This window comes from Rhodamnia argentea, chromosome 9 (genome assembly GCF_020921035.1).
Source record: "Rhodamnia argentea isolate NSW1041297 chromosome 9, ASM2092103v1, whole genome shotgun sequence".
Classification (NCBI taxonomy): Eukaryota; Viridiplantae; Streptophyta; class Magnoliopsida; order Myrtales; family Myrtaceae; genus Rhodamnia; species Rhodamnia argentea.
The window spans coordinates 22,095,673-22,111,423 of NC_063158.1; the positions used below are offsets into that span (position 1 = coordinate 22,095,673).

A 15,751-nucleotide genomic window follows, 5' to 3' on the forward strand; every position below is an offset into this window, starting at 1 on the left:
AAGCTACTAATCGGCTACCTATCAACCGGGAGCTGTTCTGGAAGATTTCTTTTAATGTTTGCTGACCTTTCAAGGCGTCTATTCAGCTGCCCATAAGGATGAACGGAAGTTGAGTCTAAGTTTAATGAGTCTTAAGTGTGTTGTAGTTCTTAAAGAGTCAAAAGTTCGAGTGTCTTAAGTTTTTAATACATTTTCTAGTTCCTAGGACTTTTTCTCATTTTTAGTTCTTATGTCTTTAAATGCTTAGTCTTTTTCCTATGTAGTTATCACTCATGCTTGGAGGATTATTCCATGCTCGTCTATATAAGCATGCTAATATGAATAAAAATTCAGATTCGATTGAATTCATAAACTAATTGAGTCACTGGCATAAGAAACAAGAAGGATTTCTTGTTTGGCTCTTGTCCCAAACGAGTGGCGAGCGATTTATCCATTTACGTTCTCATTTGTATTACCTATTACTTTTCTACATCAATTTGAGGTCATCCAACTCCGAACTTAGGTCTGATAAACCGAACCCGAGGTCGAGCAATGCAAATTGAGCTCGAGCACCAGCATCAATGGAGGTTGCGAGGAACCAAGAAAATGGAGAATCCGAAGTGGCCTCTTTCCTTCGACCCACAACTCCGATCTTAGGTCTGATTTGATTGGTTTTACTTTTCCTATTCACCCCACAATTATTTCCTCATGACGTGGCCTCTTTCCCTTCGACCAATATCATTCCAGCTTATGGTCTTCCTGGTCAAAAAGTCTCTCAACCACCACGTGTTGACCCGACCCCTTCCTCCGTTAAGAACATCGGGTCCGAGACAAGGAGAGAGAGAGAGAGATCTGCTGAAGCTGAGCAAATTATTGCTATGGCGAGCTCAGACGCAGGAACGTCGTCAGGAAGCGATTATCAAGTTTTCTTGAGTTTTAGAGGGCCGGATACTCGAATTGGATTCACGGACTTCCTCTTCCATAGTTTTAACGACGCTGGAATTTGTGTCTTTCGAGACGACGAGGAGGTCCGCGTCGGTGAAAGGATCGATGGATCACTTCTACGAGCGATCGACAACTCCAGGATTTACATACCCATCTTCTCTCGAAACTATGCTTCGAGCCCATGGTGCCTCCGCGAGCTCGCGCAAATCGTGGCAAGTACCTTCAAATCGGAAGGTAATAAAGCGATTCTGCCTATTTTCCTTGATGTGGAACCTAACGATGTTAAGCTGAAAACCCCATTGTATCGCGATGCCATACTCAATCTGGAGCGCGAGAAGAAGTTGAGCAGTGAGCAAGTCTATGCTTGCAGAGAGGCTCTCATGGAGGTTGATGCGATAAAGGGATGGGAAGCGAAGAAGTACAGAGGGTAAGTTAGCTAGATACTCGTGTTCCTAATTTTACCTAACACTCAATCGTAGATTTGAAAATTAGGGTACGATTGAGGTGGGAGTTTTATCATAGTAATACTGAATGATGAACCTTTGCCACGTCTTCAAAAAAAAGTGAAACTTCCTAACATGGATATTAATAGCTAGGAAGCCAAAAAAAAAAAAAAAAAAAATATTGTGGGAAGGGGAAGGAAAAAGAATGGGATAATGAAATGGCTTGCATTATTTTTAACCTGACATTTAATCTTTCAATGCATTGAACATTTTTCCTCATTTCAAATGAATAATATTTCATACATCCATTTTGCTCGAAAGTCCCAAGATGGCTGATCTCGTGGATGGAACCAAGTCAAATTTCGAGTCTTGACATGGCGCACAAATTGCCAAGAGCCTAAAAAATATGTTTTGGAGTGATGTTATTGTCCAATACGGACTTTTAGAAGATCACTACTTGATAACGTCAAGGTCTCTCTATTATCAAACCATTTCATAGTTTATACGGTGCTTGAATAACATCATTTCTAGTTAGACAATCATGATTTCGCATTCTTCCCCACTAAAATGATTTTCTATTATAACAGCCACGGGGAACCGATCGGATTGGTAGTTGAGGAGGTTGTGCAGAAGTTGAAAACAAAACATAGATCGGTGACTGAACATTTAGTTGGAATCGATGATCAAGTGGCATCTTTAAGCAAATTATTAGACGTCAATTCCAATGGTGTACGACTCATTAAGATTCATGGTATGGGGGGTATTGGTAAAACGACTCTCGCCAAGGTCGTGTTCAACCAACTCTCTTCTCATTTTGGAAAGTGTTGTTGTTTCCTTGAAGATGTTCGAGCGAGGTCATTAAGAACAGATGGCTTAGTTGACTTGCAAAAAAGGTTATTATCTGAAATCGGCCATCCTACAGGAACAAAGGGCATAGAGGAAATTGACCATGGAACGAAGAGGACTGGAGAAGTATTTTGCAGTAAGAAAGTGCTCATTGTACTTGATGACGTTGATAACAACGAACAAGTGGAGAAATTAGTTGGAAAGAGTACTTTCTATTCGGGATCCAGAATATTGATTACAACTAGAAATAAAGATGTTTTACGAATCAATACACAAAAGTGTCAAATTTTAGATTATGAAATGGAGGTGATGAGTACTGAATGTGCACTTGAGCTTTTCAGCAAGCATGCATTTAACAAAGACTCGCCTTTAGATGATTACAATGATCTTTCAAGGGAAATTGTATATTCTACTGGAAGACTTTCGTTGGCTGTTGAGGTAATTGGTTCGTTCCTTTACCACAAACCGCAAGAATTATGGAAAGAAACATTGGAAAAGTTAAGAAGAGCACCTCACGAGGATGTTTTTGGAAAATTGAAGATCAGCTATGATGCCTTAAATTTCGAGCAACAACAAATTTTCCTCGATATTGCAAGCTTTTTCATTGGTGAAGATAAGATGAATGCAATCTACATGTGGAAAGATTGTGAGTTTTTCCCGGATATTGGAGTGGATGTCCTTATTAACATGTCTCTGATAAAGATTGTGGAGAACAATAAGTTACGGATGCACGATCAACTTAGAGATCTTGGAAGAAAAATCATTCATCAAGAAAATCCAACAAATCCTAAGGAGCGGAGTAGGATATGGATGCGGGACGACGGCCTCGAAGCAATAACATCAAGGGAGGTAAAGCACTTATAGAGAACTAATTAGATTCTGGCAATAAATTCCACTACATTGACTTAGGATGCTCTATTTTTTTTTTACTTTTCCATTTTCTAATCTTTTTGCTCTATGAGATAGAATACCGATATCAGTAATTTCCCATTTCTCATTTGCAGATGAACAATAACGTTCAAGCACTATCGCTTAAGACATCTTTCCGACATCCCCATAATGTCGTCATTCGAAGTGAAGAGATTGGAAGGTTTGAACATCTAAGATTTCTCAAATTATCTGGTTTAACCCTAGTTGGCGATGCAGCAAATCATCTTACCAAATTAAGATGGATTTCTTTGAGTTGGCCTCGGCAAATCAATAAATGGCCCACCATGTCCCTAAAGAATGTAGTTGTTCTTGAATTTTATGCGGTTGGCTTCTTAGATGATTCGAGATTACGACGCTTAATTAAGGTGCATAGTACCTTTATTTCCACTTCAGTTTCATAGAAAGAAATATTTTGATTGTTTATCTATTGACTATTGCATTCATTTTGACAGATGGCAGCAAAATTGAAAGTTCTTTCTGTTAAAAATTGTTGGAACATAACTAGAACACCAGATTTTTCTGGATGCCCGAATTTAGAGAGGCTTACTTTCGAAGATTGTTTCAAATTGAGGAAAATTGACGGCTCTATTGGGATGTTGAAGTGTTCGATAGACTTGAAGATTAATCGCTGCAATTCTCTTAAACATTTGCCTGAAGAAATCGGAGACTTAGTGAATTTGCAGTATTTTTTCGTAGCTTATAGTGAAATAAAGAAACTCCCAGGTTCCTTATGGAAGATGAAATCATTACGTGAGTTGCACTTTCAAGACAACAATTATCAGGCATTAGACCTAGCAAATTCATGGGAGTTACCTAGTACTATTGGAATGCTCCAGAATCTGGAAGTGCTTCAAGTCAATAGTCCCTCCTTAAAAGGTGAACTTGCTTCGGGGATCGGAAGTTTGCCCTTTCTAAGAATCCTCAATCTATCAAGGACTGGTATTACTGGAATTCCAAAGAGCATCAGCATGCTTCCTCGACTGCAAAGAATTGAGTTGGTGCACTGTTATATGATTCAAGAGTTGCCGACGCTCCCAACAAGTTTGACTCATCTAAAAGTGTCGTCCGCATCGTTGTTAGTGATCCCGGATCTCGCAAACTTGACTAATTTGGTTGAATTGGATCTAAGTGATGGTAGAGGTTATGCAGGTCATATATTTCCTCCAGAAAAAGGAGTAGGGGATGAACTTCATCGTACCGGTGAGTTAGGGTGGATTGAGAAGTTATCCAAGCTGACCAAATTGAGCATCCGACTTCACAAAGTCCAAGTCCCTGTCCCTACTGTGATGGCTTCCCTTCCTCTGCTAAACGAACTGGCTTTGTTCGATTTGGACCTGCAAACCTTTCCGCAACTCCCCTTATCTCTGCAAAAGCTGAGCCTTCGTAATGTCAATATAGTTGGCTCACTCTCTCCGAACCTGAGAAATTTGTCATGTTTACACATCTGTTGGTCTCCAACGCAAGAAATTCAACTTGATGGGCTTCAACTTCCACAGCTAGAGGAGTTGCACGTGCTAGATTGTGGAGACCTCGGGAAATTGAGGCTATCAAGAATGAGGAAGCTGAAGGAAGTCAAGGTGTTCAATTGTCCAAAGCTAGTTGAGATCCAATTTTCTGCGGTGTTCGAATCACTGGAGGCATTGTCTATTGAAGATTGCGACTCCTTCGAAAGGATAGTTTACGAGTCTGCTGATGAGTTGATTAGTTGTGAGGGGAGACTAATCTTCCCATCTCGAGTCTTAAGTAAGTTGCGTAATCTCGCACTGTGGGGATGCCCTAAGATACTCGGCATTCAAGTCGTAGGTGCGTCGGAATCGTGGGAAGTCTTCAAACTTTGGGAGTGTCCTAATCTGCAAAGTCTCGGTGGTTTAGCAAACTTAAAGAACCTCAAGTCCTTGGATATCCGGTGGTGCGAGAGGCTACGGGTTGTCGAGGGCGTCGACGAGTTGGAATTTCTGGGCCAATTGGTGCTTGATGGATGCGAATCTTTGGAAAGGTTGATTGAAGTGTCAACCACCAAATTGCCAAATGATTGCGAAGTACTTATCGAAAGATGCAGGAGATTACGTGGAATTAAGAAAGGATTCTTCGATGGCTCCGTCCAGTCCTTAAAGCATTGTAAGGTGAATCTCATTCATTCTCTCTTCTTTCTCTTTTTGATTTTTAAGGGGGGACTTGTAATAATGCTGAGAAATAAATATGAAAAAAGAAAACAGTCAAGCCATCATCCATTAATATTTGATCTCACTTATTTTCAGCTCGTGTTTTCTCATTTTCTTCTCTTTCTTTTTATTGTATATGATAAAGTTCTACATGTGCACCAAATTAATTTTTAATGTGGTTTTCTTTCTGAAAAAAAGGTGGATGATGTATTTCTGCACCCTCCCCTGTTTTTTTTTTACCTTTCGGACATTTATTTTTGTGGTCGTCGATGCGTAGTTTGAGTCTTGGTTTTAACTTTTACTATAGTCTAAAGTTGATTCTGCACGTAAAAACTTATTAATCCGGCTAGAATTACGGACAAAACAAGTTTTCATCAAAATCGGGTAGATGGCTTCAGTATATAAAATGTGTGCGGTTGGTGATATGGGAAATCGAACTCGTGCGATGCACATAATCCATGTACACAATTTCGTTCCTTTATTATTACATGAGTCTAATTTGATTTACGATATTTTTTATATGATATTTCTTCATCTCATATAAGAATCTTTCCTCGTATTCCTATCTCAACAAATGCTGTTAAAAACTACACAAGTGACTTTCACCTGTCTCTTTCGTGGAATTTAGAACAGCTTCCGTCTATTTTCTTGTTCATAGTATACATTGATCGATATGTATAGCTAATTGATTTGATTGCATAATCTTAAACATTTCATTCCTCTTTTTTTTTTAATTTTAAACTTTGGCAATTGGTTGTGATTTTATTTTTCAGGAGTCACGCTTTCATGCTTGTTTGGATGCTTTTGAAGCTTTGAAGTCAAGTTGTGTATTGAGATGGTACTAGCATATTTCTCAAGAATGACTTGGGATACCGGGGACATCAAGTCGGGAGGCGGGTGAGACCTCATTTTCAATCTAGATAGACGAAGTGCCCTCAAAACAACATTTCCGACCCGTGAATCCATAACCGATTCTTCGCTCGAATTAGTGACTTCAGGATTGGCATACATCTTTCCTGTTGCTTTTGACAACTCGTTCAAATCGCCTGTCTTGCTTGGAGAACTGCAAAAGTTCAGTACAAGCAAATTGAGCATATGCAGAACAATGTTGTGTCAAAGGCCTAATGCAATATATGAAATCTACTTGTTAGAGCCGTGGACTCGTTCACATGACATGAGCAACGTCCTACATAGTTCAAATACGACATGACATTGATATGTCTTTTCTATAATCGGGAGTTATTTCGGTCTCAAGAGTGACTGTTATCTCAAAGAATATCGCTCTCCCGTTTCATTTGACTCAAAAGGTTCAACTCAACCATGAATATGTCTCGCTAGAGCAGATTGTGAACCCTACTTCCAGGCTTGTGGCCTTCTAGTAGTTAAATCAGTCGTATGTTACCGGAGACAAAGATGTCAATATCCTCTTTAAAGCATACTATGGTGAATTTAACACGAGTTTTCCTGGAAAATTAGAATGGGAGAAATCGGACTTGAGACACGATACAGCTAGTAAAAGTTTATAATTTCAGGTGAAAAGGCACCAACAGCAAGCAAATGATGCAGAACAACAAAAGATTTTTCACAAGAATAAACATTTGTGTTGATCAAACCGGTACATTCAGTCATTAGGAGAGTGGCCATTGTCTCAACACAAACTATGATATACAATCCAGCAAAACATAAGGTATGTTTTTTCCTATTTTTCCCTCCGGGGGGACGGTGTGGCGGTGGGAAGCACATAACCGACACTTTGATAACTCACTGTTAACTACTGTTAAGTGAAGATTGAAAATGTGGTCTAGATAGATGAAGTGCCTTCACCGATAACTCACTGGGAAAACGGAATAATAGAATTTGAAAAAAATTTCATTCAGCTAAAAAATGTATGAACATTTGTGTTGATCAAACTAGTAATACAGCAATTAGGAGAGTGTCCAATGTCTCAACACAAGCTATGATATACGCTCGAACCAAATATATATATATATATATATCTCATTCTACCCCAGTTGAAAGTTCATTGCATAGCTGAGGAGTGATCAACAGGGCACCTTCATACGTGAAGAATGTGAATTTTTTTCCTATTTTTCCCTCTTGGTGGGGGTGGGGGTGGCGGTGGCGGTGGGAAGCACATAACCGACAAATTGCTAACTCACTGTCATTCAGCTCTAAAATTACAACTTGACTAGGTACATATGCCTCACCCCTGTTGAGAAGTGGATCTCACACTGATATGGCTTCCAGTCAAAGGAGATTTGACTTTTGTCACTTTTGTGTGCTCCCTTGCACTCCCCCCCAACTTGAGAATCCTTGGTGTAACCTGTTGAAGATTGCATATAAACCATGTGATGTTATAAAGCACGGAATGTCCGATCAAAGATACTAGAATGACAAAGAAAATCTCCTCCTGGTTTCATTTAGATGTAGAGAGGCAAGTCTTTTGCTGCTAATTTGAGTAAGCTCTCTCCCAGTTGATGGATGGTTCTCAAGAAAACTGACTCTTAATTTCCTCTTATCTCTTTAAAAACTGGTGGACTTGTGGAGGCTCTCTAGAGGTAAATAAAGAGGACGACATATAAGTTGCAGGCTCTCTTCTCGGGACATTTACATGGTAGTAAAATTGAGTTAAGAGTTGCAAAAATGTCATGCTGTTGATCCACCAACTTTTCTACTGAACTCTGAAAAATGCCATCAAATGCGTCGACATGATTGCCTAAACTCGATGAATGAGTGCATCACACTGATACTCACAACAACGTGCATCTCCGTCCTTAGAAACCGGACAAGGGCCTTTTGGATCCCCTCGCCGACATATGCATGAGGGCCGCTTTCTTCAGGAAGGCCTTGGAGATCGTGGCGTGCAAGGAAGAGAATGGGATCTCACCTAACAAGACCAAGTGCAAGAGGATTTATGTGGAGTTGCATTCGAGAATGTTCACCAGCAAGCACGCTTCTCAGACGTGACAAGCCAGGAGGTCGGAGCGGAAGAGAGCGGCCGAGGCATTCAAGTTCCGGGTGGGCCTGCCGAACTCGTATTTGCGAGCGAGTGGCATTTTGGATCCGATTAAAGGCAAATTAAAGATATTTACAGTGGAAGACAGTCGATGGTAGTCTGAACTGAAGTGTATAGTTGGTTAGTGTAAACACAGAGTGACATTGGAAATTGTATGCGTCATAACGATGTAATTTCCTGTATAATAAAAGCTCAAACAACAAAATTGCAGTGTGATGGATAGCTGAACCCGCCATGAACCATTGGCTGGCGTGGTGGTCTCCATCAGCAAATACAGGATGAGCTCTGCGGTTCTTGGTTTCGTATTAGGTCGGCTGATTGCTTACTGATGAACAACAGGATTCACCTCCAGACGATGCGGGTGGACATTCTTTCGGCCGCGACGCCAAATCTGGTTGACTCTGTCTGATTAAGTGCGAGACCGATATTATCGGCCTATCCGTTCATACATGGATTTAAAATTTATTTTCTTTCTAAAAAAGGCAAGAAAGCAGAGATTTTGGCCATATTTCACTGGCTCCATTTGCCTCACCTTCTGTTCCTGGAACATGTGGCCCGGTTGGACTTTCTGAGCGTACTTTGCCGCGAGAATATGTGGCTTCCCCTACCAATTTTTCCCTGTTACTTCTGCTCTTCACAACAAAATGGAATTCAAGCTTTTGACAATTGACAAACTTTTCTTGGAATCTCTGGATTGTTACTTACATTTGTATCCACCCCGGGCTGCAAATATACTTCTGTTTGGCACTGTTTTATCTGAAGAATGACTTTGCTGATCAGATTCTCGAGTACACATGCTGTTCGACATTTCCAGAGATGATTCTTCTAGGTTTTAATGCCGACAGGCCGCGGACTTTGGCACCCAATCATCCATTCTTTGGTTGGACGTAGAAGTTGAAGTTACAGAAGTTTCCACCTCAATCTCTGGTGTACCCACACTGGCTGCAGATTGAACGTCATCAACAATACCATTATCCTCACGATCAGGAATTGCCTCAGGAAGGCGAGTTTTTGACCCCTGGTGCTCGTTCATCTCTGAAGATCTCCCTTTGCTTCCTATAATCTTCTGCCCACCTTTTTCTCCCCCAGTCATGGGTGAACGATTAAAGCCATCAACCTGTAGTTGCAATCACGAGTCGAGACTTTTGTTTCAGATGTTTCCTTTCAGTCAAAACTATAATCTCATGTATCGAAGAACAATCCGAGAAGGGTGCTTTGAGAACAAGTATTCACGCGTCTGCACTGCCATCCATCATTTGGATGATATTTGAAGTGGTTGAATGATATGTAAAGTATGGCTCACTTCAGCGCCGCGGGCATCATTCTCCACAGAGAGGTATTTGTTAAGGGGTGAATATACGTGATCCACACATGTTTGAAGACAGAATATCCAAGTTAGATTCCGCATCAGTCCCGATCTATTATCTAACGAACTATATAAGTTTCACTTACAGTTTGTCAAAGTTGAGTTTCTTTGTCTTGCCTTTGCCAACCGTATCAAAGCTAAAACCCATTGTGTCATCTTCCGCCACAGACAACGGTTTCCTGGAGGTAAGGAGCTCCTCTCCAAATTCGGCATCTGTCAATATTGGATTTAACATTGAGCTATGACCTACGTACCAGACTGTCATATAACATAGCCAGAAATAGTAATAAACAATCTTCCTTTTAACATTAATAACGCTTGAATTTGTATTTATTTTTCAAGTTTGTACGAAGTATGCTGCCCTAAGTAATTATCATGATATCAAAAAGAGTAATTAGTCATACCTCACTAAATTACCAACAATGTCCTAAACACCCATAAATACATGCCACTGTCATATATTTCTGAAGATTCGCTCTTCGTCGTTCCACAAATGCATTGTAAAGGATCTCCAATTTGAAAGCAGAGATGAAATGGACAGCTAAAGCTAATCACCACAATCATAGTAACGGTGATTTCAAGATTCCTTTACTTTGTTTCAAGTGGGACATCAGTCTCTCATACTTCTAATAAGGATTGTCTAAACAAGTTAAGCTGGACCGCAAGCGGCTCCACCATAGCTATTGCAAGTTTGCAATAATGAACAAATGCAGTACTAAAATGCTCATGCAGAGGCACAGCGTAGGGCTAATAGAGTATAATCTATGCCAAGCAAAGCCCATAGACACTAATTTAACATCAGAAGCTATAGCATTGAGTTTTAGCAAATAAATTAATGGCTGTATTATAGCTCCTCCTATCGCAATCAGATCATCTGCTTTCCAGCACAATGAAGTTCAATTAAGATGAATGCCACATAACATGTACATCAGAACAGCTACTTATAATGCCATCATTTCTCCGAAAAGCGATGCCACAGAATAGCATTATCTTCGAGTGAAATGTGTGCCCTGACAAGCGAAAAATCTCCTACTCATACCTCAGAAATCAAGACAGAGAGCAGGCAAATGCTGTCTACATAAGTGTTTATCGTGCGGTGATGGAGAGAGAAGGAATCTCCATTTCACACCCCGTTAAGTTCACTCTCATTGATTTTGGAATTCCAAAGAAGAGGAGTTGAGAGCGCAGCTCTTCGATCGGTTTGGTATGCATGCACATGAGGGACAGTGAGGGATGGGGAGGCGAGGGCGAAGATCGTGGAGGTGAAAGCGAGATTTTCAAAAAGAACACTAAGGAGTTCCGAGATTCTTACAAAGCAGAGCAAGAGAAGTTGCAGCAGCTAATCGTCTCAGCTAGGAGTAATCTCTCTTCTGTCCAGACTGACCAAGATCTCAAGGTGAAAATCTGCAGGGTTAGTGCTGAGCTGTGTCTATGGAATAAGAGGAGATACCGAGACTAACTGAGTCGCTGAGGCCTTGGCAGCTCTGAAGTGAAGAGACAATGTAACTGCGGAAACTGCTTGAGGCATCGGCTTTGCGAAGTTCCCTTGGAATCAAGTGACTCGGTACTACTGGTAATCAAGTTCAGCCGAGAGAAGTACGGAAATGTGGGCTTTTTGGTTTTTTTGTTACTATCGCTCCAAAAACTTGTTTATGCATTTGGAACATCCATGCTAGTGAAGTAGGTCTTGTTGTTGATCACGATATTGAGGGAATTGAATGGAAGAAGGAAAGATTGGTTATGGTTATGGATGGTAATACTGTTACCATGACCAAAAGTTCCTTTTCCTCCACAAGTTGTGCGCCGGAAAACTGCTGCCCTAGATGCAACATCCTTAGCACCCAAAGCATTCCCTCATCCTCCAAACAACCCAAACTCTTTGGCCTTCCGCTGTGATTTTGTGTGATGTCAGGTTGGATTTCGCCTGTGTGATAGGGACTCTATCTGCATTCGAAGCAAGACTTTCGAGTCAAGAATGCCTTTGACCTTCCAACGTTTGAAGATACCATGCGAGTTTAGCTGCAGCCTGTGCAGGGATGTGATGTCGGAGGTGTACTGATACGCTGCTGCGATCATCAACCACTCTTTCCATCCCCACCACCTTCTCTCTCTCTGGTTGATGGGGATCCCAGAGACATTGTAAGGCCTGTAGAGATTGTTTTAGGTCTGCAGGGTCTGCCTGTCGCCGCAACAAATGCGGTTTCTACCTTGACCAGAAGTGTGCGATATGCCTCTGCCTCCAGCATCTGCTCACGCCCTTAAATGCAAAAATGAGGACCTGGATTTCGTGCAGTGCTTATTGTAAGAACCTAAAAATCAGGCATATTTCACGGTTGCGTCAATTCACTCTTTCTTCCTCCACGGATCCTGCAACAAGCGCCTGCAGAGATACCACACTTTCTCCATCCAGACCACTCTCTCAAGCTCCCTCCTTACTTTCAAACCGACGAGTGAGCTGCTAGGATTCGCCTGCACAGATTCCAACTGCTCCCAAACGGGAATGCTTCCCTGATTGACATCGCCCCCATTTGTGCGAGCTTGCTTCTATTACTATCTGCAGTTGTGCGCTTCTATCTAGAAGCAAGAATTTCTTCTCAAAACTCTCACATATCATCAGCAAGGAGCGAAGGCGACGATTCCACTTTCCTAACACCCTCATGAAGTTACACTTTTGCATGCCAAGCATGCCTCTTCTCAGCATTGCGAGGCTTGCTCGGGTCCTATCTATAGAATTCCTCTGGAATATTGGAGTTGGCGTGTCCAAAAATTTTGTGCATAACAGACTATGAAAGTGTCCTGCCCTTGTCACCCGCAGCAGCTGCTAGCTCTTCATCACGCAGCGCCCGGAAGAAGACTCGTGTCGCACTTTCTACTCCTGTGACGGCAATTAATGGTGGCTTCAGATTTCCTGCGCAGAATGTGAATTCAGATTGCATCCTTCTTGTGCCTCTAGACCGATACTGAAACATCACTTCCATGAGCATAGTCTGATCTATCTCGAGGCAGCCACGGGTGCTGGAGAACGAAAAGCGAACCTGCGATGCAACTCTTGAGGTAACCAATGTGCAGTGGATCTCTACGAATTCCATCGACTTCGCATCACTTTTGAAATTAAAGTTTTACATTCTTCATATGAGATAGCCAACACCTTCGTCACCACCTATTACCGCAGGTTGGCAAATTTCGAAATACGAAAAAGGGAATGGAAGAGGATGGGGCGAGAAGGACTAGGGATTCGAGATTGATGACGACAGTATCGATAAACGAAGGTTCCGAAAAAGATGATCGGGGTCTACATCTATCCTGTGATTTCAATTAGTTCAAAATCGACCCGTTCTAAGTTTGAAAACATTTGTTTTGAGAAGTTGTCGGTAATATGTGTTGACATTAGCTATGACACAATAGAACAGTTATAAAACACGGAAACTTTGCACATGGGGCCTGCAACTGCAACGCGCATTTGAACCGATAGCATTCCATGTAATGGTCTTCGTCGTAAAAAATTATGGCTCTCTCTTTCCACCATTTTGTCATATAACATTTGATTAGTCTACCTAATGACGTGCTAACGCGGGCTCTTTCTCTGTTAAGAACATTGGTTAGAGAGAGAGAGAGAGAGAGAGAGGCAGAGGGAGAAAGTAGCAGAGAGAGATAGAAGATCTGCTAAGCTGAGCTAGCTACTGCTATGGCGAGTTCAGATGCAGGAACTTCTACGGGAAGCGAGTACCAAGTAGTCCTGAGCTTTAGAGGACATGACACCTGCACTGGATTCACTGACGTCCTCTTCCATGGCTTGACCGACGCTGGGATCTGTGTCTTTCGTGACAATGAAGAGCTCCGTGTCGGTGAAAGGATTGATGGGTTGCTTCTGCGAGCAATCGACAACTCCAAGATCTACATACCCGTCTTCTCTCGGACATATGCTTCAAGCCAATGGTGCCTCCGTGTGTGACATCCTCGTCCCACATCGCTTAGGAGGAGAGCCTTGGGCTTGTTTATAAGGCTTGGGTGCCCTTAGACTTGCAAGACGCGTTTTCCGAGCGTTGTATGGGCGACGCTCGGAGGAACAAAACCGTGAGGACTGTGTGTCCAAAGCAGACAATATCTTGCAAAGTGGCGCAGCGGAACGCGTGGGGCCCAGGCCGTTACAATTGGTATCAGAGCCGACCTCCGACCGCATGTGGGGCCGCAACGGGCGCTCGCTGGTGCCGCTGAGGGCACAGCTGGGACGCTGTGCCGCTAAGGGGGGGATTATGTGACATCCCCGTCCCACATCGCTTAGGAGGAGAGCCTTGGGCTTGTTTATAAGGCTTGGGTGCCCTTAGACTTGCAAGACGCGTTTTCCGAGCGTTGTATGGGCGACGCTCGGAAGAACAAAACCGTGAGGACTGTGTGTCCAAAGCGGACAATATCTTGCAAAGTGGCGCAGCGGAAGCGCGTGGGGCCCAGGCCGTTACAATTGGTATCAGAGCATAAGTTTGGATCTTTTAGATCTATCTAGGCATAGAAATGGGACGTTATGAGGTTGTGTGATAGATTTTAATGCGTTAGTTATTTAGATATTAAGGTAACGCTTCATTCTTGGATCCAGGTAATCATGAGTTCAGACTCAGAGCCGATTGTCTCTCTTCGTAAGAGTAAAAAGAGCAAGCGAGTTGTTACCTCTGATGCCGGGAATTTGTCTCATGATTCTCGAGGTAACGCTCCATTAAGAAGACGATATGAAAACAGTCCAGACTCTCAAGATATAAGAGATGCGCGCCAACAACCAAGGACCCAAAGCAATATATCTGAAGCTTGTCAGGTGGTGCTTGATTTCCATCGTCAGTTGAAAGAAATGGGCACATCTGGAGCGGTTCAAACTGGAGACAGTAGAGATTACACTTTTGCTCAGTTTAGAGATGCAAAACCACCGACTTATGATGGGAAAGCTGATCCTCTCGCAGCCGAGCATTGGATTAGAAAAATAGAGAAGATCTTCAGAGTTGAGGAAGTTCCCGAGAATCGAAAGGTTGATTTTGCTACCCATTGTTTGGAGGATGAAGCTGAATATTGGTGGGAGGGCATGAGGCCCGCTCTTGAAGGTAGAGATGCTATTGTAACATGGAAGGACTTTGTGAAGGCTTTTAACGCCCAATTCTTCCCACAGTCATTCCAAACGAAGATGAAGGGCGATTTTATCCATATATCTCAAGGTGACTCTACAGTTCTGGAATATGCAGGCTGTTTTAATCAGTTGAGTAGATTTGCAGAACGTTTTGTGGCCGATGAGAAAGATAAAGCTGAACATTTTCAAAGGGGTCTTCGGCCTGAAATTCGTTCTACACTTGAGCCTCTTCTTTTAACAACTTATCAAGACGTACTGGAACGAGCGATGAAGGTTGAGCAAGGAATCTTAGAGTACGGGACACATGCGACCTCTCAGCATAAGAGGCAAAAGTTTGCTAATTTCCAAGAGAGTCGTACAAGTGGTAGCGGAAAGCAAAGAGTTTTTAATCAGCTGGTGCCGCTGAGGGCACAGCGGGGACGCTGTGCCGCTAAGGGGGGGATTATGTGACATCCCCGTCCCACATCGCTTAGGAGGAGAGCCTTGGGCTTGTTTATAAGGCTTGGGTGCCCTTAGACTTGCAAGACGCGTTTTCCGAGCGTTGTATGGGTGACGCTCGGAGGAACAAAACCGTGAGGACTGTGTGTCCAAAGCGGACAATATCTTGCAAAGTGGCGCAGCGGAAGCGCGTGGGGCCCAGGCCGTTACACCGTGAGCTCGCACAGATCGTGGCAAACACCTTCAAATCAGAAGGTAATAAAGAGATCCTACCTATTTTTTTTTGAGGTGGAACCTGACGATGTTAAGCTGAAGACTCCATTGTATCACGATGCCATACTCAATTTGGAGCATGAGAAGAAGTTGAGGGATGAGGAAGTAGATGCATGGAGAAAGGCTCTCATGGAGGTCGACGCGATAAAGGGGTGGGAAGTGAAGAAGCACAGAGGGTAAGCTAGCTGCTTTTAAGATGATTGTTTCTCCAATTTTCCTTAGCAGTTCGTCATAGGTGTAAAAAAT

At 42.5% G+C, this 15,751-nt stretch overlaps 1 long non-coding RNA gene and 1 pseudogene across 1 annotated transcript; both read left to right on the forward strand.

Moving 5' to 3' along the window:
- The first annotated feature begins 982 nt into the window (after positions 1-982).
- LOC115733990 overlaps positions 983-15,751 on the forward strand; it is a 126,316-nt pseudogene continuing 111,547 nt past the window's right edge.
- LOC115749715 lies at positions 9,280-11,431 on the forward strand. The gene is made up of 2 exons (XR_004016385.2): positions 9,280-9,872; positions 10,856-11,431. It is a non-coding gene; the product is annotated as an uncharacterized LOC115749715 (long non-coding RNA).